Raw genomic sequence first — 26,440 nt, forward strand, 5'->3', positions numbered from 1 at the left:
CATTGCATCTGTTTCAAAAGCATTTCTCATAGCAAGGCTAATGGGCATTAATCGATGCTTCCGAATGCATACATACCTAACACACTATACACAGTGTGCATTAACGATCAATTAAGAATGACATGACAGCTTTGAAAGGTTATGTCTGTGGCAATGTTTGAGTGGTGCTTCAAGATGGTTTTCAGTTTGAAAAGAATGGAAACATCAAATGTGTGCATGCAGTGTACTGTTGCTCACTAGCAGATCTATCATATAGCATATCATATTTCTACATGATAATATTACAACTGTGCATGCGCATTATTGCTGCATATGTGCATCCATGAAGAATATTTATGGATCTAAGAAATATGTAGAGCATATCATATGATTCAGACATGGAGTGTACAATCATAGTGCTTACACATATGCATGGATCTATTAACTTGAGTCCTTGTTTGCTTTGGTCTAGCACACCTGAATACCACTTTGACTTGGTAAAAATGATAGTGAACATCCCAGTATGCATGCCTTCTCAAAGACTTTGTACTCCCTTATGGCTGGGCTACAGTGTTAGCACATCTCTCAACTGTTCAGAATTTTGCAGAATATCCCTAATTTTGCATCATATTTTTTCTTTGCCGACCACAAAATATTTGTTATTCTGGTAAATTATTGTGGATTGAATGTAGTCAATGATATCAGACATTAGAATGGCATAATAATAATAATAATAATAATAATAATAATAATAATAATAATAATAATTATAATAATTATTATTATTATTATTATTATTCAGAAAATACAGATCAGTGCAAAACCTGTTGTTTTATTAACTTTTTAATGAGTTATAGTAGTATTTAAAAATTATCCTTGATTATGAGCCTTTGCCCTCCCCCATGTTATTGTCACAGTCACCCACTGCTGTAGTCACTAATGGTGCAGGTCATGTGACAGGATGCATGAATGGATATGTCATAGTGGAGTAGTTGATGAGCCCTGCACTATAGTCAGCACAGCTACTGGTTGTGATATAGTGTGTGAATAAGCATGACATTATCTGGGTATGGCCACCCACTGTTCACTAACCCCCATTTATGCTGGTTGTGCAATATGGTATATAACTGGGCACTTCATAGTGTGGACATCGGTGGTTCCTGCAGTATAGCTTTGTAACACAGCCGTATGAAATAAGGGTTACTGGACAGGTCATTTCTCAAGGTATGTTTGTTGCATTATTGCATGTTTGCCTTGGTGCACATGACAGCTTGACATGTCTACATCTGTGCTATGGTAGTACACCCTACTATGTATTCATGGTGCTTGTCCAGACAGAATGATTCTTTGCCCTCAACAGTCTGTGTACTTTGCACATGTCAACTTCCATTTGCTGCAGTTGTGATGTAATGAAAGTATAGCATATCATGTCTTCACCTAAATCGCTTGACATATGTCTACTTTGTTTGGTGGATTCTCCTGCCTGCCACTTGTACATGATGGTGCGTGCAGTGAGTTATGTAAACAGATGGTGCTTAGTGGTCAGTCTCTGCATTATGAGGGACCACATTGGCAGTGTGCATGTTTTTGTATATGTGCATGTAGCACACATGAGATCATTTATCACCCAGAGCATGCTAGACCCCTGAGTGTTATACCTGTGCCTCATGTGTGCTGCACTACACATATGTGGTACAGTGTTCCATTTCATTCACATACAAACCATGCAACTATACCACACCAAAAGTCTGAAGTGTGCAATCCTAACTTTGTCCTCAAAGGGTACCATACAAGTATATTAATAAAGTAGTTTTGATTTTACTTACACAATAACTTAAAAACATGTATTCCCTTAATCTAATATGCTTTGTAAATGTTTGCTGAAATTTTGCTTTGCAATACTTTGCAAATAATTTATAGTAATCACAACCACACCCACAGCTCACCCTCACATCACCTCTACCAAATTATCACAGCTCCTCAAGTCATATCACATTATACCACACCAACTTGCTCCACACAAAATACTCCCAATCACTCTCATTCCCACTAGGCATTTTTTACATCACCCGCACTACTTCCTCATCCACATATAGTGCAACTCTATAATTCCTATTCCAACCCCCCACCTAGAAACAACTTAAACTTTATAACCATGACTATCACACAACTAAGTCTAGTCTGTCTTCTCATAATTCTTTACAACATCACAAGTTATCAATCTAGCAATATCCCTAAACTTAGTAGCACAACACTACATTATGCACTCTCGTATACAGACACCACACATTATAATAATATCTGACCACAGTTATTCAAGAAGTACATAACGGACCAATTCAGAACTAAACACATACGCTCTCATTCCTACTCTAAAAAATACACAATACTTTCTCACACTCCTCACCAAACTCCAACATCTGTATAACCATTTTAACTCCACGCTCATCATAAGTGGGGATATCCACCCCAACCCAGGCCCAAATCCATCCTGTCCAACACAAACTCAGAACATAACACCCCCACTTTCTTCATCCCTGGGAAAATCAAAAACAGCAGCAAAACCAACCATCTTTTAATGCTAAACATTAATATTGGAAGTATCAAAAATAAAATATCTGAACTCCAGTACACAATAGCACACTACTCCCCAGACATAGTTGCTTTAACAGAAACCTGGCTAAATAAAAACATAGCTAACTCATAAGTTCTCCCTACTGGCTACATTATCATTAAACAAGACAGACCACTTCGTAAAGGGGGTGGAACTGCCTTAATGTACAAGTCCAACTTAACTGTCTGTCAATTACCAAACTCCTATCCCTCCCCCAATAATTGGGACATACTTATCTCACAACTTCAACTTCACCCTAAAAAGGTCATCACCACAATTGTGATCTATATTCCACCTGATAATACTTGCTAGCCTTGAAGACTTCTTATCCTGGTGTACTTTCACATACTCACAAGAAACCCTTATTCTGGGGGACTTCAACCTAGATTGGTTCATCTGTATATCAGAATCACCAAGTAATCTAATAAATCTCCATGGCTACCAGCAGGTAGTCCAAATTCCAACTAGATGTGATAAAAAATCTAAAAGGGAATCCATCCTTGACTGGGTCTTAACTAACAACCCCACATTGTACCCTCACACAGGCAGTCTCCCAGACACCTTAAGTGACCACAACATAATTTACTTTGTACGTAGTAGAACAAGCATATGCAAAACCACTAACTATATATCCACTAGAAACAAAACAAATTCTCTCCTGAGGTCCTCAGCACTTTACTGTGTAACTGTGACTGGATCCCTCTACAAACCCTCTCACTTGACCAGGCTGTAGCATATTTCAGCAAAGTATTTCTACAACACCTGGACACTGTTGCTCCATTGCGCAAAATCAAGGTTAGAACTTCTACAAACCCCTGGCTCAGTAAAGAAACCAAACAGATCATCAAGTCCAGAGACACTGCCTGGCTTTACTATCAAAAAAACAAAGAAACACAAAGCCTAACTAAGTACCAAGAACTGTGCAACCATGCAAAAAAAAAATGCATTAGGCTGGACAAAAAAATCCTACTACACAACATTACAAACTAAATGCCAACACAACCAGCAAAATTTTGGAAAAATGTAAACTAGCTACTAAAATCCACCCAAAAGGCTACCCCCAAACCAACCACCCCTGACATTAAAGTTACCATCGAAACACAATTCAACTCCCACTTTGTGAACTCAATTCTATCCTTAGTATCACAGGAAAGTTCCTTCCTCACTATCCCCCCAAAACAAATAACACTAATACAAGCTTTACTTTCAAAACTGTTTCCACCACTTCAATCAAAAGCATGCTCTCCAAACTAAAAACCTCATCAACAGCAGCCGACCTACTCCCCAGTTATTTCTTGAAACTCACAGCAGATGCTATTGCTATCCCAGTCTACACTCTCATAACCAGATCAGTTGTTGAAAACTATGTGCCCAAACTCTGGAAAATATCCTGTTACACCCATACATAAAGGCGGGACCTCCAATGAACTTAATAACTACAGACCCATTGCTTTACTCTCCCCCCTGGCCAAAATCCAAGAAAAATCATCCATACCCAGATGCTAAACTATCTCCTAGACAGCAACATCCTGTCACCTACTCAGCATGGTTTCAGACCTGTCCATAGTACCACTACAGCCCTCCTCTGCTTCACAGACACAGTAAACCGTCTCAAAAATGAAGGCCTACAAGTGTCAACTTTTTTTTTGGATATGTCCAAAGCATTTGACACAGTCTCACACCAGATCCTGCTAAACAAACAAAACCAATATCATCTATCAAATTCCACTCTTACCTGGTTCCAAAGCTACTTAACTGACAGGTACCAAGCTGTGAAATGGGAAAATTCTCTCTCTCCTCAGCTGCCCATAACTATAGGAGTCCCACAGGGTTCTATCTTAGGACCACTACTATTCACAGTCTTCACATATGACCTCCATTCCTCCACACAACATGCATCTATAATTCAATATGCAGATGTCACTACCTTAATCTGGCTGCACAAAACATTCCCACCCTCCTGCAAACAACTCAACTAGCATTCTCTGACGTTGAAAACTACCTTACCAAAGCCCAACTTATCCTCAATCCACAGAAAACTCAGCTTATGATTATAACCAGTTCTAACAAAAACACTGATAACAGTCAATTCACTGTCTACTCCACAAATGCTACTCCAATTGCTCAAGTGGCACAGGCTAAGCTACTGGGAATAACCATAGACTCCCACCTAAAATTTGATAGTCATCTCCACTTAACTATTAAAAAAGTACATGCCAAGCTGGGGTCACTCTACCGTATCAAACCATTTCTTACCAACAACACAAAATCAGCCATTGCTTGCTCCCAACTTCTATCCACCCTACTCTATGCATCTCCCATTCTGACCAATCTCAACAAAACTGAACTAAGCAAAATGGAAGCCTGCTATAACAGAATTGCACGCTTTGCTGCAAATTGCTCATATAGAACTCATCACTGTACTGCTTTGAGACAGCTCCACTGGCTTGAACTGCCCAACCTCCTAACCTACAATCAGCTCTGCCTCTGTCATTCTATCTATTACCTCCCCAATAAGGGTCCTGCCCTCAAAAACCTAGTACAACATCACTCAGCCAAAAGGCCTCTTAGATCATCAAGCAAACTACTACTAGAAGTCACCAACAGCTACAATAGCTTTGGAGATGCACTATATAGTAGCTCAGTGGCAAAAAATGGAACTCTGTCCCTACTAACATTCAAAACACATCATCCAAAGCCTCCTTTAAAAACCTCATCAGGCAACATCTCATGCAAAGTTGTCAGTGCCATGATTGCTCCCCAGGCTAGTGAAAGCGGATAACATATACATACTAAATCTAGAGCACTTGATAATAGTTTTCAATCTTACTCACAAACACTGGCTAATCTACAATGTATACTACCTGTGTACTATGTATGTATTCTACCTATGTTCCAAATTTCAGCTGTACACCACAAATCTATTAATTACCTTTATTTTTAAAATTAAAATTAATATGTTTTTGTTTGTTCTCTTCACTGTAACTGTTTATGTGCCACATACCACTGTAAAAACATGTCTCTTGTAATTTGTGTGTATACTGATCATGTTTAAATAACTAAATGTGTCTGTAATTTTTCTTTGTGGAGCTTTACTCCCCGGGCCTCTGCTGAAAAAGGGCCTTTTTGGCTCAGTCAGACACCCCTGGTTAACAAATGTAAAATAATAAATAAATAAAATAATGTTGTTGACTTATTCTTTTAAATTGTCAAAATGTATTTCTATCCTTATTTCGGAGCTTTTCTCTTCTGGCCTCCACTGAAAATGAACATTTCAGTTCCCAGACAGGCATTCCTGGTAAACAAAAGCAAATAAATAAATAAATAACATAAACATTTATTTTTGTTGTGAATTCTGTAAGGTTGCTTAGGATTGCAGTGTTGCCATATGCTATCTATGTTTTGGATCTTCAGTGGACGACATACAGCATGAAATGAGACAGGAAGGACTGAGAGATTGTTTTGCCTGCCACAGAATGCCACAGAATGTAGTGGACACTTCTGTGACTGAGGCTGCCCTGCCTTAGTTGGACAAGGTGAGTTCACTGCATTAACAGGACCAGATCATAACTGACATCATAAATTGAACAGCTGTTGTTGGCAATGAGGGCATCGGCTGCTAACTATTCAAAGTAGGAGACATTTGGGTAGGACACTAATCCAGTTGCAAATTATCATACTCCATGGACAAGAACAATTTTGTAGGCCCACCAACTTTACTATGCAAAATTGTCTTGACCAGCCTGGTCATATATCTGCTGCATGGGAGGCTTTGCAAATGGATGTCTTCTTTTTTCTTTTGCTCATTACTTGCCACAATCCCTTCTGACCAACTTCTCAATCCTTAGGTTTCTTTACTGTGCTAATTTAGTTTACTGGCCTGATGGCCCTGGTGAGTTGGATACCCTGCCAGCATTTTCCATCTCAAACTATGGTTCCATAGGTGCTGACTAGAGATCTTCAAAGCCAAGCTACTGCTAGCACTCTAATATGCAATCAAGACAAAATGAAGACTACAAGTAAAGGAAGACTTTTCCATCTGTTTTGTATTGATTCAATGTGATACATGAACTTTATAATTCCAACATCGGGGCTGTAGTCCACCAGCCTCTGGTTAGAGCAGAGGCTTCCACATGACAGCTACCTAAGCATGGGCTCCATTTAAGGATCTGAATGGTTGATTTATTGGCAAGCTTCTGCATAAATATAGGCTTGATTATGATCAACAAGCTACTTCAGGGGCTAAGCAATATGCATTTTACTAGTCTTATTTTACCTTCTAAGGGAAATAATCAGGAGCCACTAAATGTATTTTTAGATTGTATATAAACTACAGGGACTAATTTGCTGTTACTGCTTTCTATTCTAGCTTATAACATATGTTTGTTTTATGTTCTCATGCAAATGTAGATCTGAAAAGTTTTTTAATGTGAGTTTCATGGTCCAATATGGAACATTGAATATGAATGTGAGCCTTTAACTGTCTGTATTATGTTACTATGGTATTGATTCCACAGTTGCTCTGTTCCCTACTTGCACACCACCCTGCCAACATCATCTGTTAGTACTGCTAAACCTAATAGGCTGGCTGACATTATACTGTTTTTTCTCTGTCTCTCTTACAGCCTGAAAGCCCTGTGCTAAGACACGGGCTGTCTCATCCACCTCTGATCTACCAGTCTAGAGTACCCTCTATAACAGAAAGAACTCCCCGAGTCAACACCAACCTCTGGACTGCTAAAAGGGCCTCTCACCAGCATCACAGCCAAGGCATAAGCTACTTGGTAGTTGGGGCCTGTACTGAACTCATCTAGAGTGAGTGCCTTTTTAAACTAAGTGAAAGGGCTAGCACACCCGTGGACCTTCCCCGTGGCTTTTCCTCCCCTTTAAATATTGTCCCTGCCAAGTAAGCTAACTGTAGTGTTCCCTTCTATACCACTAGATGACAGCAAAACACAGGGCATGAGAATCACTGCCTCTGACCTACTTATATTCCCCCCCAGCCCTACTGCATAACAAGTAGTCCTAGAATCAGCAACTATAGCATACATACATACCAAGCTAGCTCCCCAAGGAAATAATTCAGAAAGTATTACCCTACAGACACTAGACTGTAAGGCTATTTATTGCAAGCTGACCCACTATTCTTAAGTCCCTTCAAAGCTGTGCTTTCACATAATTCCTTGCCATACTCTGCTAATTACCAGACAGCTAAACATCCCTTGTAGTCTTAGCTAATTATAATTTACACATATAGTCTTGCTTACCTTTTTAAGGCATTGAAGGTGTGTAGTTTTTCTGCTTTACTGATTACTTATCTGCTGAATCCCACTCTGTTACTCTACCCGCTCCGTTCGCCCTATGGGCTCATTCCGCTCCCCTACCCTACCCCCAATTCCCACCCACCCCACTACTCCTACATTTAAACTAACTAGACCACTCCCTCTCTCCCCTACACCAATCCTACTTACCTATCACCACACTATACATAAACAGCATCACCCATCCTCCACTTACATACTCATACCTTCCTATACTATTTCTTGTCAGCCAATTACCAATAGCTACTGCAAATACCTCCCACTTAATTATCCTTCCGCTCTATTAACCTTTCTATATTTTCCACTCCAACTTTACTTCTTATTATATCTCAGCCACTCCACCCCCACTAACCTATACTATTATTTTTACTTTAAACTATGCCTAAAGTAACTAAACCTTTAATAACCAAACTAATTCTCCTAACAGCATGCATGCCTGTCCTTACCTCTGCTTATATCCTCACCCTCTTTGAACATTCATCCTTTAACCAATTAACTTACTCTCCAAAACAAACTGCTACATTCACTCTTACCTACACACATACTCAAATAAATATCACTTCCAATCCTAGCTTCCTCCTACCCAGATTCCATAGACTCTCACATATTAAATACTACAAACATAGAGCAAACAAAGTAAAATATCAAATAAACCATACAGGCAACCCTACTCTATGACTTAAACATCCTTCCTTAAAAGATGGCGAAATTCACCCTAACCCAGGTCCAAACAACAGCAGCTTAAGCAATACCACCTACCTCAACTCAACACCCCTTATTAACCTTTCCAGACCTCCTAATTCTTTCCTTATAGGACATCTTAATATACAAAGTATTAATAACAAAATAGCCCACATCCATGCCCTGCTAGATATTTACTCATTCGACATCCTCTGCCTCACAGAAACTTGGTTAAAACCTCATACTAGAGACAATGCAATCATTCCCCCAGGATATAATACATTAAGACAAGACCGTAATAAAAGAAAAGGTGGGGGAGTAGAAATCTTATTTAAAGATGGACTAAACATCACCTTTTTACCTTGTAACCCACCATATGATACTAATGCCGAAATCCTTATCTCCAAATTTCAAATCAACTCTATCAAATCAATGTATATCATCTGCATCTACTTTCCTCCAGGCAACAATAGTAATACTATTGAGGATAGCCTTAGCTGGATTTCCTCTACTTACCCACAAGAAACTATTATATTAGGTGACTTCAACACCGACTGGAAAACTGTAAATACTGAAAACCCCACTATTCATATAAATCTTCATGGCTTTATTCGAACAATTACTTCTACTACCAGAATCAACAAACCAAATAAAAAAGAAACAACCTTAGATTGGATTCTTACGAACAATCTTAAATTAACCTATACAACTGGAACTCTGCCTGATGACATAAGCGACCACTGTTTGACCTACATTATAAGGAAGAAAAATGATTTTTCTAACCCCCCCACATATAGGATATCACGGACCAACAAATACTTCAGCCAAGTACTATTTCAAAATGAACTAAGTGCCTGTGATTGGAAGGATTTAAAAATCCTGCCACTTGATGAGGCTGCTAAATACTTCAACTCCAAATTCTTAAGTATCCTTGACAGGCATGCTACAAAACACTCCATCAGAACTAAAACCAAACCAGCCCCATGGCTCACTAAGGAAACTAGACAAAAAATGTTACTCAGAAACAAACTATGGGCTAAATGGAGAGCTTCGAAAACTCTCTCTGACCAACAAAACTTTAGGCAGCTTAGAAATATTACTAAAAAGGCCATACTTACTGATAAAAAGAACTACTACTGTAACTTGCAGGACATTCACCATAATAACTCACAGAAATTTTGGTCAGGAATCAATCATCTCTTACTCCCAGGCCACTCTCGTACCCCTACACCACTAGGATCTGATCATAATTCCTCCATCTAAATTGCAAATACCTTCAATACTTTCTTCACTGAGACCATATAGCCACTTGCCAGTCACCTAACCCCTGATAACTCAAAACCTCATACCATCAGTCCTGGCCCTCTTCCAACATTTAAATTACAACCCATCCCTATAGATCTCATCCTCAAATTCATCCAAAAGCTTAAGCCTTGCACTCCTTCTGCCGACCAGTTACCATCTGAATACCTAAAAAAATCAGCCAAAGCTAGTGCATACCCAATATCCATCCTTATTAATAGAACTATTACAGAGGGATATATCCCAGAAATCTGGAAAATCTCTCATATCATACCTCTACATAAAGGTGGCAGCTCAAAAGATTACTCTAACTATCGGCCTATAGCCCTTTTATCCCCCCCTAGCTAAAATTATGGAGAAGTGTATTCACTATCAGCTTCTAGACCACTTAACCCAACATAACATACTCGAAAATTGTCAACATGGCTTTAGGCCATTTTATAGCACCACTACCGCCCTCTTATCCTTCACAGATACCATTAATAAAAATCGTAACAATAATATCCTCTCATCTGCACTCTTTGTCGATCTCTCAAAAGCTTTTGATATGGTTAACCATACCCTTCTAATTAACATTCTAGAGTCCCTTTCCCTCGATACTCTCACTGTCCAATGGTTCAAGTCCTACCTTAGCAATAGACAACAAGCCGTTCTCTGGGAGCAGAACATTTCATCCCTCCTGCTAGTCACCCTTGAAGTCCCTCAGGGCTCCATTCTAGGACCCCTCCTTTTTTCATTATTCATTAATGACCTGCATTTAGCAATTCCTCAAGCTACCTGCATACAATATGCAGACGATTCAACAATCATATGCTCAGCTAACTCCCCCTCAAATCTACTCTCTCTGACTCAGAAGGTATTTAATACAATTGAGACCTGGTTCTTAAAGCGTTGCCTCCTTCTTAATGCTAAGAAAACAAAACTCCTACTCTTTACTCCAACCATTAAGTCTTCCCCAATAGACTTCTCAATCAGTTCTACCAGCGGTACCCTCATATCACCAGACTCCACCACCAAACTGCTAGGAATAACTATTGATAACAACCTTGACTTTGACAGCCATATTAATAACACCATAAAATCTCTTAACAGAAAACTGGGCTCCTTATATAAAATCAAACCCTTCCTAACACAATCAGCTAGAACCAAAATTGCTCACTCGCACTTAATCTCAACACTTCTTTACGCCTCACCCATTTACTCTAACCTAAAAAAAACTAACCTTAGCAAATTAACTTACTCCTACAATAGTATTGCCTGTTTTGCTACTGGTAATCCCTTTAGAACCCATCACTGTCTGACCCTAATACAACTAGGCTGGCTAGAATTGCATAATCTCCTGGCATATACTCAATTTACCATTGCCCACAAGCTATTTTACCATTCTAACAATACTCCTATACTCTCTGACCTCATCATCCCCTACAAAAACCTTGACTCACTACGCTCCTCCAGCAAACTTCAAGCAACCACAACAAAGTCCAACAACAAAGCAGGTGATTCCTTGTTCTTGAATACTGTAGGTAAACTATGGAACCAACTACCTATAGAGCCAACTACCTATAGAGCTTACCTTACTTCCCTCTCTCCCTCTTTTTAAACAAAATCTCAGAAAACATCTGAAAATCCATTGGTTATGCCCCTGCAGCAATCCTGATGAATCCTTTTATACTGTACTTCTCACCACTCTCTTTCTTTTCTTCCTTAAACCCTGTGCCTCTCCCTGTAAGGACAGAGCTGAAAATGTTTTTCCCTATACTATCTATGGTACTATCTATTGAATAACTTATGGATTTTGTCAAACTTTATATGACACTGTTTAATAAGTATATCTTGTATCCTTCATATTGTGTATTTTTAGTCTTGTATGTACTGTTAGTGCTTATAGTGGAGCTTTTCTCCTCGGGCCTCTACTGAAAATGGACATTAATCCAGCTAGACTAGCCCGGTTAAAAATGTAAAATAAATAAATAAAAATAAATAAATAAAGCAATACAGACATTAAATGACTAGAGGTTTGCTTATTTCAGCCTCTTGAGTGCTGAGTTACTGACCAGTATTCTAATGTACAATCAGAACAAGGAAAAGACCACAAAGCCTTTTTCAGTTTTGGGTCCTGACTGTTTAACGCATTCTAAGAACTTCAGTATCTTTTAGGACTGGGTCTGCAGTGTACCAGCCACTGGATAAAACAGAAATTCAATTATAGCTGCATCACTTTAGACTCTATATTGATTAGCCAACTCCTGTGTGAGTGTAGGACTGATTTTGACTGGATGACTTCACTGAGGGTAGAGTCTTACAGACTTTATATAACAGATGTTTCCTCAGATCAGAAATATTCTGAGCTAACCCACTGGCAGTGATTTAGCACACAATCTGGAAAAGATAAAAAGAGACTTCAAAGATGGATGAGAAAACACAAACCCCATTAACATCTGGGTCCATTGAAGGATCAGAATACCTGATTTTGATTGTCTAGCTTACGCAGAAGTACAGAATTGATTTTGATTGGCTAGACAGAGTCTTACATACTTTAAATAACCAATGTTTTTCCAGTTTGGCACATTCCTGATCTCTGTACAGCACTGCTAAGCAGTGTATTCCTATTCAGTAAGCACTGTGCAACAGCCTAGTCAATAACAGGTAAGGTAGCTTTGATGTCATTGTTGAGGATTATATACATTTCTTTACCTTTTCTTTGTCTGTTTAACTACTTGCACTGTTGAGAATGATTTTATTCTAAAGCTTGAGTTACATTCTGGTAGCAATCCTTTGACTATTGTCTTAACAATCAAACCGGATGTGTTTGTTTATTTCTCTGTTAATCGCTTTAGTAAATTAATTTTATTTGATTACTTTGCTGGTACCTAGGGTATTTTGTGATCATACTTCTTTATAGTCAGTGTGTATTTATTGATTATTCTATTAAATTAATCCCATTTTACTATCTGCTTATCCATTGGTTATCTCATTGTTTCACTGCAGTTGTTGTATTGTTGGTAATGTGATTTGTTTATGCCGGCACCTAACTGTTTAATGCTTTAGTGCCATAGTGCCATTGCATGCCTCACTGTGTTTTTTTTTTTTTTGCTTCCATCAGCTGTACTAGTTATCAGTACTTATTATTAATCTGGCCTGCTACCGCAGCAGCAGTCTACCTGTCTGCAGTCCACTGCTGCACCTACTCCAGCTTAAGTAACCATCATTTATCATCACTACATCCTGGCTTTACAGCCAGTACCTCTGCCTACTTATCCAGTCACCAACTATAAAGCCACAGACTGTTAATTTTGTTCCCTTGGCCATCCTGATATCATGAAGAATAACGAGGCAAGGCAGCAACTGCTTCATGTTTACTGAATACTCAGTAGTGTTAGCTAACACAAAACCCATCTGTGAGAGATATAGTCACCGTACATCTCTTAGGTCTTGTCAGTAAACATAAACTAATTTCCCCAAGATACATGACAAGGTGCCTCCATCACAAATAGCCTCATACTCACATAAACACATTACTCACATAAGTGCACCAACATAAAGCCTATTGACAACACATCAGTACAAACTCCCATACAGAAGCACCACATAAGAAAAGTCAGTGCCCTTAAAGTAGACAGATACTATAATAAAAATAGCTAATAATACCAGAAATGTTTTATTTAATGATGAAATGTCCTTAACGCAGACAGAGACTATAATAAAAATAGTTAATAATACCAGAAATGTTTTATTAAAGGGTTCCTCCATTGTCAGTCTTACAGACTCTGCACTCATCAGACTGGCAGAGGAAATGGTAACCTTCAGCTGACTCTTAGCTGTTAGAATTAGGGACATTACCAGAGCCCTCCATGTCCTAAAGCATTCAAGATATGAACATGACCTTGTCATTGCTCATGCTGGGGTGAATGGCTTGAGGAGGGTTACAGTGGAGAGGTTGCAGAAACACATGGTACAGCTATCATTGCATATTTGTAAGAAGGGGACATCTTTTGTTGAATAGTAGTCTGCTCTCACCTCAAATGAAGCTTAAATACATACCAACCATCACCGGCTTCAATAACTGGCTGGTAAGTGATGTTCTTCTAGAGGGATCAATTTGTGACAGTTTGGGAGAATATTTTAGACAGACCTTCCTACTTTGCCAGGGATGAGATGTATCTGTCCTTCATGGGCTTTTACATTTTATTTATTTATTTATTTGCAGTTGGTTTACCAGGATAGTCCATTGGGCCAAGGAGAACCCATTTTCAATGGAGTCCTGGGGAGAAAAGCTCCAAAAACAAGCAAAAGAAAATTACAATCAAAGTTCTGGTTACAGTAAGTAAAGAAGTACTAGTAAAAATATAGTAAAAACATTGCATTCAAAAGTTCCTATTTCAGATGCAGGAGTTACAAATCATGTATGATCACACTAAGTACAGATATTCAAGTAAAAGTATTGCATTTAGGATGCAAGTTCTGAGATAAGGTAAGCATTGTAAATGTTTGAGAAGTTATTTACAAGTGGAATGGTTCCAACTGAACCAGTATATTAGAATAGGAGATTAAGGTGCCAGAGATGTCAGAGGTGAAGAAAGGAGAGGAAATTATGTGGGGTGGGAGCAGGAGCATTCCCAATGGGATATGAGGTGTGAGTGAAGCGATTTTTTAAAACAAGAGAGGTTTGCGGAGGTACGGATGGATGATGGTAGTGAGTTCCATTGATGTGCAAGGGCAAAAGATAAGAGATTTTTGCCTGGGGGATGGGTAGGTTTGAACAGCTCTGTTAGGTTTTGGTTGTTAGATCTTGAGTCTTTCAAGAAGGTGCATTTTAAAGGTGGATGATAGAGATGGACAGAGGGATGGGGTGAAAATGAGTTTGTGTGCATTAATAAGTTGAATATAGGTGATATAATTGGGCAGCTCTAACCAGTTTAATTTGTGAAGGGCTACACAGTGATGGGTAGAAGACTTGTGGCTTGTGGCAAATTTAGAAATTTTATTATAGCAAGAGGAAAGTTTTGTCTTAAGAGAGGATTGCAGATTTGTTAGGAGTGCAGCACCATAAAGAAGAGAAGGGATGAGAAATGTGGTAGAGAGAATAAACTTAATAGAAGGAGTGTGATAGTGATTATGGCGATAGAGCATGCCACGTTTTTGGTGGGTTTTTTGATATTTATTTGAAGGTGGGAGTTAAATTTAAGCTGGTCATCAATGTGGATGCCTAGTAGTTTGGTCTCAGATACTAATTCAAGCATAGTACTGTTCTGGGTGTTGATGAGAATAAGTTTTTATCTATGATGGTTGATTTAGAAGGGGTAAATATCATTAGCTTAGTTTTTCAGGCATTGAGTGCTAGGTGATTATCTAACATCCATTGCTCAGTGGTTGAGAAAGCATCTTGTGTCAGCTTTATGAGTGTGGCGATGCAGGTGGAAGAACAGATTATAGTTGAATCATTAGCGTATTGGATACGTTTTGCATTAGGGAGTGAGCAGTGGAAATCATTTATGAATATATTGAAGAGCAGGGGACCCAGAATGGAGCCCTGAGGGACACCAGTGGGGGTGTTGAGGAAGGAGGAGGTAGCTTTTTTCCATTTGACTGCTTGCTGTCTGTTTGAGGGGTAGCTGTTGAACCAGTTGAGAGAGGAAGAGGATAGGTTTAGATTAGAGAGTTTAGCTAGGAAAACCTTGTGAGATATGGTATCGAAGGCCTTGGATGGATCAAATAGGAGGGTAGATACTGTACAGCCAGAGTTGCAGGCTTTATTAACAATTTCCAGGAAGGAAAGAAGGGCAGTGGTTGTACTGTGGCTGGGTCTAAAGCCGTGTTGTGTGGGAGTTAGTAAGTGATTGTCTGTGAGATGGGGAAGAAGTTGTAGATGGATGCATTTTTCAAGAAGTTTAGAGATTGGTGATAGGATAGTGATTGGGCGGAAGTTAGTGATATTATAATTTTTGCCACTCTTATGCAGGGGTATGATGAAGGCCTTTTTCCATAGTTGGGGTACATATTCTTATTGGATTGAGCGGTTGATTAGTATACTGTTGGGAAAGGCAATAGCATCGGCAGTTATGGATAGAAAGTATGAGGGAATGTTATCAGGGGCATTGGAGCAGGGTTTTAGTTTTTGGAGAAGTTATTTTATGATAGGTGTGGGTATGGGCTTGATAGAGAAAGGAGGGGGTTGAGAGGTGAAGGAGCATGAGAGAGATGGTGAGGGTGAAGCCTTAGGAGCGAATGAAGAAGGAAGGGGTATAGTGTTGTTAGAGAAGGTTGAGGTTAGTTTGGCAATTGAGTCAATGAAAAAAGAGTTAAACTGAGAGGCCAGATCTATGTCTAGTGCATTGGGGTCTGGACATGGGTTTTCTTTTTTGCTAGGACTGAGGAGAGTGGAAATACTGTTCCAGAATTTTTGTGGGTTTGTTTTATGGCTGTTTTGTAGTGAGAAAAATATGTTTTTCGGTCAGTTATAATAAGCTTTTTAACCTTGTTGCATAGTGTTTTGTATTCATTAAGATTGTAGGGAGAGTTCGTTTTCAGGTGGTAAACCTAGGCTTTGACAGATAGTCTGTTTATGGTTAGCCAAGGGGCGGTATTGCTTTTTATTCTTTTAGACTTTAGGGGCACATAGCTGTCCAAGAGGTTCAAGAAAGTTCTATTGAAGTAGGTAATAGCATTTTCTAGGGTTAAAGATTTTAGAGGGCTCCAGTTTATAGATTTTAAAGAGTTAGAAAAGGTGTTGGGATTGAAGTTTTTTAGGTAGCAAGTAAAGATATAGTTATGAGATAGCTGTAATGGAGAAGAAAGGCGGTGAGCAAAAGTAAGGAGGAGGTCACTGAGAGAATCTGGGAGTATACCACTATCAGAGAAATAATGAGGGTGAGAGACTAAGATCCAGTCTAAGATACTACCACTGGAGGTGTCTTTGGTGGGTCTGGTTATGGCATTGATAAGTTCAGAGAAATTATATAGGTTAACATTTAGGGAGTTTGTGAGGGACTGAATGGAGGACCAGTTAATATTCATGTCATCCAATATAATAGTTTCATTGCTAATGTTGGTGGAGAGCCAGGACAGGATATCTTTGAGTACTGAGATATTGTCTCCAGGGGGATGTATAGGGAGGCTATACATATGTGTTTGTGTCTGTTCAGTTTAAGTATAGCCAGACTTAGTTCAGCATTGGTGAATTGGGGTATGGGTTTAGAGTAAGGAGTAACTGATAAGGAGGGTGAGTATAGGAGAGCTACCCCTCCACATTTTTTATGGGTTCTGTCTTTTCTGATGATAGAGTAGTTAGTTGGAGCTACTTCTGAGTCTTTTATATGAGGTTTTAACCAAGTTTCAGAAATAGACAGTATGTCCGGTTTGTTGTGGTGAAGCCAGGCATGGAGGTTTGGGATTTTGTTGGCTATGCTCTGGGCATTTAGAGAGGCAAATAGGATGGGTTTGGATAAAGTGGGGGAGTATGGGGCCCTGGGTTTGGGTGTATGTCACCTGACAGAAGGATACTGGTTAGATGAATTATTTTGGAGAAGTACTTGGATTGCTTAGTATCAGAGTTGAGTATAATTTGATTTCTTAGGGTTTGGGTGGTTAGAGGGGCAGAGTGTTTATATGGTGAAATGAATTTGTAAGGGAAGAGCAGATAATCATTGATGGGATAGATGAGCATGAGTGTAGTCTGGGAAGGAAGTTTGTAATATGAAATTATGGTGAGTGGTTAGAGATTAAGGGCTGGGTAAGGTAACAGGTGTAGGATAAGGTTAAAAGAAATAGTGTTTGAGTTACGAAGTATGAAGGTTTTGGTAGCATAGTGCAGATGAAGATTTAGGGAGGGTGAATAGTAAGTAGAATAGCTAAGTAAGCAGGTTGGGTTGAGTATTGTGGGAGGGGTGTGGAGATGGGTCAAGAGTTTAGCTTTTGATGATGAAGTAGGAGTGTATTGGTTGATGGGTTGATGAGGGTGTGGGTGTGGTATTGTAGAGTATAAGTTTGGAGGTGCTGGGGTGGGTGGGAAATGGGGGTAGGGTATGGGGAGCAGAGTGAGCCCGCAGGGCGAATGGAGCAGGTTGAGCTGAGGAGAGGATACTACCGGGAACGATCAGTGGAAATGGAACTAGCAGTGAGTGTATGGGGCTGGACAGGTAAGAGTTCACTGCGATGCAGCTTTTAGGGCTAATTTAGATCTATGTGCCAATGTAGTACAACATGCTTAAAGTGGGACTATTATAAGCTGAATAGCTTGGGAAGTACTGCAGAGGATATGGTTACAAACAGTAAGGTTTACACTGCCGTCTAGTGACACAAATAGTTATTGCAACTGGGATAAATGTCTGAGGAGAAAGGTGGAAGAAATAAGGGAGGAATGGATACTACCACAAGCTGCTAGCAACACACAATGGGGCACTACAGTAGGCAGCCTAGTAAGCAAAAGAAAAAGTCAAACAGTAAATTCTAGCACATACACTGTTATGTCTTTGCAAGCAGCATGTTTTTCTTTCACTATCGTTTTTGTTTGATTGTTTGCTTGGGTTCCAGTAGCCTTTTTAGTTTTGTGTTTCCCTTTTCTCAGAGATGGTGATTCAGGGTGATGAAATGGAGGAACGCCTTAGAAGACGGGAGGGCAAGACTTAGTAAGCTGTAAGGGAGAAGAACAAAAATGTAGTTTAGTATTCTAGCTGGAGAGAGGGGACACGGGGGGTATAGCAGAGGAATTTACTAGGATTTTCAGGAGAAAAATAGAGGTAGAGGCCTGAGGATAGGAACAGCATAAGCGTATAGGTAGAGAAAACCAGTAGGACAGGAGAAATAGCAGCAGGAGATGTTGTAGTAAGTTAAGAAAAATACGAAGGAAAAAGCTGAGAATAGTAGATTTAAGCTGTTAGGCACATATAAAGCACAGTGAAATAAGTCAGGTTACACAGTTACAATAGCATCAATACCCAGGTTAAATCCAGAGCAGCAATGAATTTATTAAATAGTAATTAACTTTGTGTTACAGAATGCAGCAATAGGGAATGTGAAAGCCACCTATTGCAGAGCAATTTTAAGCAAAGAGTAAGCAACAGCAATAATTACGATGGTAGAGAGACAACAACAGCATACTATGCAGTATACAACGATTAGAACAACAACAGCTCTAGTAATATGCAGTCTTTTCACAGCGACCGAGTATCTGGTATTCTACTGCTCTCCTTGTCCCACATATAGCTTCATTTATTTTCTAACAACACTAGAAAAAGCCCAGGGAAATAACTAGTGGTCTCGTTCGCTAATGGGTTTCACATGTAAAACTAAAAGTGGTGGCACAAATGGCCTATCCCACATACAGATTCATCTATTATATAAAGGCAGTAGAAAAATGCCTCGAGAAATAACTTGTGGTCTCATTCACAAATAACTCTAGGAGTGTGCGAAAAATAGATGCACTGCTGAGTACACACATATGCAGAGCAAGCCCAGGGGTAGACCAGGTAGCTAACGTTTTCATTAGGGTAGAAATCTGGAACAAAGGATAGCTTATTCTACTTACGGCTTCTTAAAATTAATTAGAACCAATAAAAAACCCCTAGGCAATAGCTAGCAGGGAGATCTCACTCGCAGATGAACTGAGAGTGTGTGGTCTGAGTTACGTGTTCTTAAAGCGAGTTGAGTGGGGAGACCAGATAATTACAACAAAATATAGAAAAGTACATGTGATTTCTACAATACACAGCAAAATACAGGAGAAATAGTGTTTTGTAGCCAAATGGTATCAATAAAGCAGTCTCACAAGGCAATCACATATTAACGGCCCAAGGGTTCTGTTCTAAGTAGACTAAGCTAGTATGCATAAAGATGACACAGTCTCTCAGAACGACAGCTTATATATGATTTTCACACAACAAGTAATGGGAAAACTAGGCAATCATCTATTATCAGTTTTGTTTTAAGTAGACCAAGCTAGTGTGCATTAAAGTTACACAGTCTCTCAGAAACAGCAGCTCATTTACGAGTATTGCATAGTAAATAGTACTACAATGAACATATCATAAAGTAAGCAGAGTACATTTCACAAAAATTAACAGTTTATTGAGAAACACTTACCACAGGCGATGCTAGCAACTTGCGGCAGGGCAAGATGGGCGTGCTAGGGAAATACCAGTTCAAAAATGGCGCCTCAGGTATTAAGGTAACTAAACAGACTATGAGGCGGGAGATAGTGCTGTAAAAGGGTGAAGGAAGAGGAGGATAAGGTAATCGTGAAAGGATTACAGTAAATTGGGGAGGACAGGAGGCTGGTGCTGAAAGAAACAAATATGGTGAGAGACCAAGGAATGCAGTGGGGAAGGGGAGGATATTGAAGGGGGGAGGGTGAAAGCGAGTCTAGGGGAAGAGGGAGATAGAGCTGAGGAGAGGATACTACCGGGAACAATCAGTGGAAAGGGAACTAGCAGTGAGTGTACGAGGCTGGACAGGTAAGAGTTCACTTGGGATGCAGCTTTTGGGGATGATTTAGACCTATGAGCCAATGTAGTACAACATGCTTAGAGTGGGACTATTATAAGCTGAATAGCTTGGGAAGTACTGCAGAAAAGTCTATCCCAAACTAGCACAAGCAGGGATATGGTTACAAACAGTAATCTTTACACTGCCATCTAGTGATAGCCATAAACAAAACTCTACAACAAAAAGGAGTGGAGCTACTACAAGATAGAGAGCCAAAATCCTTAAAAGGTAAGACACCCACCATGATCACATATAAGTAAAAAACTAAGAGCTCTCATAAAATCGTCCAAAGCAAATTTCGAGAGAGAAAAATAGCTAAAGACTCAAAAAGAGACAATCATAAGGCCTTCTTGCTATGTTGCAGAAACCTAGGAGAGGAAACTCCCAGACTGTCATACTCAGAACCCAGTTCAAAATGATGTGAAGATTACTGATCCTACAGACATACGCAACATACTGGCTGACAGGTTCAGAAATTTTGCAAACTTCTCCCCCTCCCCCAAAAAGAGAATATCTATACCAAAATGAGTGCAGCCCACTGAAACATCTCCAGCGCCCAAGTGAGAACTGCTCTCTCCAAAGCAAAAACACAGCATCCATGGGACGATGGTTGTCCCTGTGACTGGCTGTGGCACTCCTGAACTCAATGAGGAATTAAACCCACAGCTAGGACAGCTGTTTATAATTCGAAGTCTTACCTCTGGATCAATTACCCAGGAGTGGCGACACTGCAACTGTGGTCCCACTTCCTGGCAAAAAGTGCCTCCACAGACCCTGGAAATTACCCGGCCCCATTAGCTTGACAAGCCTTATCTGCTTAAAAGCCATGGAGAGGGATCCATAATTTAGACCTATGTGCCAATGTAGTACAACATGCTTAGAGTGGGACTATTATAAGCTGAATAGCTTGGGAAGTACTGCAGAGGATATGGTTGCAAACAGTAAGGTTTACACTGCCGTCTAGTGACACAAATAGTTATTGCAACTGGGATAAATGTCTGAGGAGAAAGGTGGAAGAAATAAGGGAGGAATGGATACTACCACAAGCTGCTAGCAATACACAATGGGGCACTACAGTAGGCAGCCTAGTAGGCAAAAGAAAAAGTCAAACAGTAAATTCTAGCACATACACTGTTATGTCTTTGCAAGCAGCATGTTTTCTTTCACTATCGTTTTTGTTTGATTGTTTGCTTGGGTTCCAGTAGCCTTTTTAGTTTTGTGTTTCCCTTTTCTCAGAGATGGTGATTCAGGGTGATGAAATGGAGGAACGCCTTAGAAGACGGGAGGGCAAGACTTAGTAAGCTGTAAGGGAGAAGAACAAAAATGTAGTTTAGTATTCTAGCTGGAGAGAGGGGACACGGGGGGTATAGCAGAGGAATTTACTAGGATTTTCAGGAGAGAAATAGAGGTAGAGGCCTGAGGATAGGAACAGCATAAGCATGGAGGTGTATAGGTAGAGAAAACCAGTAGGACAGGAGAAATAGCAGCAGGAGATGTTGTAGTAAGTTAAGAAAAATACGAAGGAAAAAGCTGAGAATAGTAGATTTAAGCTGTTAGGCACATATAAAGCACAGTGAAATAAGTCAGGTTACACAGTTACAATAGCATCAATACCCAGGTTAAATCCAGAGCAGCAATGACTTTATTAAATAGTAATTAACTTTGTGTTACAGAATGCAGCAATAGGGAATGTGAAAGCCACCTATTGCAGAGCAATTTTAAGCAAAGAGTAAGCAACAGCAATAATTACGATGGTAGAGAGACAACAACAACATACTATGCAGTATACAATGATTAGAACAACAACAGCTCTAATAATATGCAGTCTTTTCACAGCGACCGAGTATCTGGTATTCTACTGCTCTCCTTTTCCCACATATAGCTTCATTTATTTTCTAACAACACTAGAAAAAGCCCAGGGAAATAACTAGTGGTCTCGTTCGCTAATGGGTTTCACATGTAAAACTAAAAGTGGTGGCACAAATGGCCTATCCCACATACAGATTCATCTATTATATAAAGGCAGTAGAAAAATGCCTCGAGAAATAACTTGTGGTCTCATTCACAAATAACTCTAGGAGTGTGCGAAAAATAGATGCACTGCTGAGTACACACATATGCAGAGCAAGCCCATGGGTAGACCAGGTAGCTAACGTTTTCATTAGGGTAGAAATCTGGAACAAAGGATAGCTTATCCTACTTACGGCTTCTTAAAATTAATTAGAACCAATAAAAAACCCCTAGGCAATAGCTAGCAGGGAGATCTCACTGCAGATGAACTGAGAGTGTGTGGTCTGAGTTACGTGTTCTTAAAGCGAGTCGAGTGGGGAGACCAGATAATTACAACAAAATATAGAAAAGTACATGTGATTTCTACAATACACAGCAAAATACAGGAGAAATAGTGTTTTGTAGCCAAATGGTATCAACAAAGCAGTCTCGCAAGGCAATCACATATTAACGGCCCAAGGGTTCTGTTCTAAGTAGACTAAGCTAGTATGCATAAAGATGACACAGTCTCTCAGAACGACAGCTTATATATGATTTTCACACAACAAGTAATGGGAAAACTAGGCAATCATCTATTATCAGTTTTGTTTTAAGTAGACCAAGCTAGTGTGCATTAAAGTTACACAGTCTCTCAGAAACAGCAGCTCATTTACGAGTATTGCATAGTAAATAGTACTACAATGAACATATCATAAAGTAAGCAGAGTACATTTCACAAAAATTAACAGTTTATTGAGAAACACTTACCACAGGCGATGCTAGCAACTTGCGGCAGGGCAAGATGGGCGTGCTAGGGAAATACCAGTTCAAAAATGGCGCCTCAGGTATTAAGGTAACTAAATAGACTATGAGGCGGGAGATAGTGCTGTAAAAGGGTGAGGGAAGAGGAGGATAAGGTAATCGTGAAAGGATTACAGTAAATTGGGGAGGACAGGAGGCTGGTGCTGAAAGAAACAAATATGGGGAGGGACCAGGGAATGCAGCGGGGAAGGGGAGGATATTGAAGGGGGGAGGGTGAAAGCGAGTCTAGGGGAAGAGGGAGATATTGCTGAGGAGAGGATACTACCGGGAACAATCAGTGGAAAGGGAACTAGCAGTGAGTGTACGAGGCTGGACAGGTAAGAGTTCACTTGGGATGCAGCTTTTGGGGCTAATTTAGACCTATGAGCCAATGTAGTACAACGTGCTTAGAGTGGGACTATTATAAGCTGAATAGCTTGGTAAGTACTGCAGAAAAGTCTATCCCAAACTAGCACAAGCAGGGATATGGTTACAAACAGTAATCTTTACACTGCCATCTAGTGATAGAAATAGTTATTGCAACTGGGATAAATGAGGAGAAAGGTGGAAGAAATAAGGGGGGAATGGATACTACCGCAAACTGCTAGCAACACACAATGGGGCACTACAGTAGGCAGTCTAGTAAGTAAAATAAAAAGTCAAACAGTAAGTTCAAGCACATACACTGTTATGTCTTTGCAAGCAGCACGTTTTCTTTCACTGTGGTTTTTGATTGTTTGCTTGGGTTCCAGTAGCCTTTTTAGTTTTGTGTTTCCCTTTTCTCAGAGATGGTGATTCAGGGTGATGAAATGGAGGAACGCCTTAGAAGATGGGAGGGCAAGACTTAGTAAGACTGTTATGTCTTTGCAAGCAGCACATTTTCTTTCACTATGGGTTTTGTTTGATTGTTTGCTTGGGTTCCCGTAACCTTTTTAGTTTTGTGTTGTCATATTGGCAAAAAAAATTTCCATTGCCATATTGCCTTTTGTAGAGATTTCATAACTGTACATATCATATTTAATGACCTCAACCTTGATTTAGTGCATGTCCAAATTACTATTATGAAAATAGCATGTTTACTTTATTGGTAAGTACATGTCCCACTTGATGCCCTTGTTGGAACATATGAAATATCTAAACATGCTTCTGTAGATGGAAGACAAATATAATGCCATTTTATTAACACACTTTAATTACCAAAATATTAACTGGTGTAGTTACACACTCAGTAGTTATAAACAGGCTTTTCTTGACATCATCCAGTGGAACAAATGGACACCCTTCCTATTAGAGGTTAAAACCTAATAAACCTCATTTTATCTAACTCCCTGCCTTTTGGTTAACTTCACAAAAATTTCATTCCCTAGTTTATTTATTGATTGATGTATTGACATTTGATTACTGGGAAAGTCCAACTGAGTAGAAGCTCATTTTCAGCGGATGCCCAGGGAGAAAAGTTCCAAATTATTACAAAACATTTTAAGAACGATAATTTTACAATCTTCAAAAATAAAACAAAAACATTTGCAGTTTAAATAATTATAACAAATTAAATATAATATAAAAATGTTGGGTAAGAATTGATACAGGTTATATGACAGTCATTTAATTGTTTGTGTCTTTCGGCTTTTCCCGGTTAGGGGTCGCCACAGCGGAACTCCGGTCCGCTAATGATTGGCAGTAGAGTTTACGTGCTGGCTTGCCGGGCCTAACGCACAACCTTCAATGAAGGAACGCCCATTCACGCATGTCGTCACACAGAAGACGCTCTAACTGAGAATCGAATGGGCAATGTCTAACTGTGAGACCGCAGCACCACCACCGCAGTATATGACAATCATTTAATATTTAAAGAAATTTTGGACGTTTTTTAGAGAAATTAAAGCTAAGTTAGTCTAATACAAACAGGAACTCCAATATAAAGTGAGGGGAAAAGCAGGCTTATGGTATTCTTAGAGAGATAGTCAGGAAAGAGCATTTGATAGAAGTAAGGAAGTAAGTGAAGAAGGGAGAATAAGAAGGTATAAGGAATGAAAAGGTACTTGTTCACATTTAGAGATATAGGTTATCCTGGTTTTGAGCAAGAACAGAGCCAGATTTTAGCTAGGAAGTCTTTCAGAGTATTTTGAAATATGGGAGGGAGGGTATTGACCTGATGGATGCAGGTAAGGAATTCCAGTCCTTAGAAACCTTGCACGGGTACCAATAATGCCCAGCAGATTTGATAGTTAAATCATACCATTTAGTGATCACCTTCTGACCGCAGACTAGCCTTCCCATTCAGTAATCAATGTGCATTCATAGACTCAACCTATTAAATTGTATTAATTTTGAAAAAAAACATAAATGATGAAATCATCTTAAATCCTTTAACATTGATAGTCCAGCCCTGAATATTAAATCCTTGAACACTGATACCCCAGCCCTGACCAAGGAATTTTATGACCTATCATGTAAAATCTGCAATGATACCTTGCTGTGTCCTGAACTTTTAGTTAATGGTACTATACTAACTATCCAAGAATCCATAGCTAACAACTTTTCTAATAAATTTAACTCTACTTTCTCTCCACCTGTTATGACCTCAGCCCCCAAATCATCTGAAATCAACTCCCTGTCAACAATATTAATCAAATCTCATTGTCCTCTCCAAAACAAACAGAAGCTAGCACCTTATTGGGACCAGGCAATGTAGCCAGATACATATTGGAAAGCTTAAATTATCACCTAGTCAATCCTGGAAAATCTGAGATAGCTGATAGCTGTGTAGATCACCTGCATCCAGACCAACATTCATTAAGGATGAGAGTAATGAAAGTGTCCTTTAGATTAGTAGCAAAAACTCACTCCTGAAGTGATGCTACAGTAATCAGATAAAGACCTTAGTTCAGCACTTACAGTCAATAAAAAATAGTTGAGTTGGGCAGGGATCCAGTTGACATGTTGCAGTGTGCATTTTGGAAACTACAGATACAAAATACACATAACTGAGAATAATAAACACAGACCATGAACAGCACAGAAGTTACTCTGCAAGACTTTATTAGAACATTCCTAATAGGGTGTTTGGGCCATACATCTCAACTGTCCAGATTTTCACAGAATTCCAAGATTTCTTCCTCCTACTTTTGGTCTGTTTCTCACAAAATCTGTGGTTTTCTGTCAAATGAGTACTGAAGTCCCTAAATAATGGTAGACATATAAGTTTCAGAGTTCATACCCTTCAGAAAATGTATGTTAATACAAAGCATGTTATTCTAGCAACTTTCTAAGT

Source organism: Protopterus annectens, chromosome 11.part0 (genome assembly GCF_019279795.1).
Source record: "Protopterus annectens isolate FY-2018-M chromosome 11.part0, PAN1.0, whole genome shotgun sequence".
Classification (NCBI taxonomy): Eukaryota; Metazoa; Chordata; order Ceratodontiformes; family Protopteridae; genus Protopterus; species Protopterus annectens.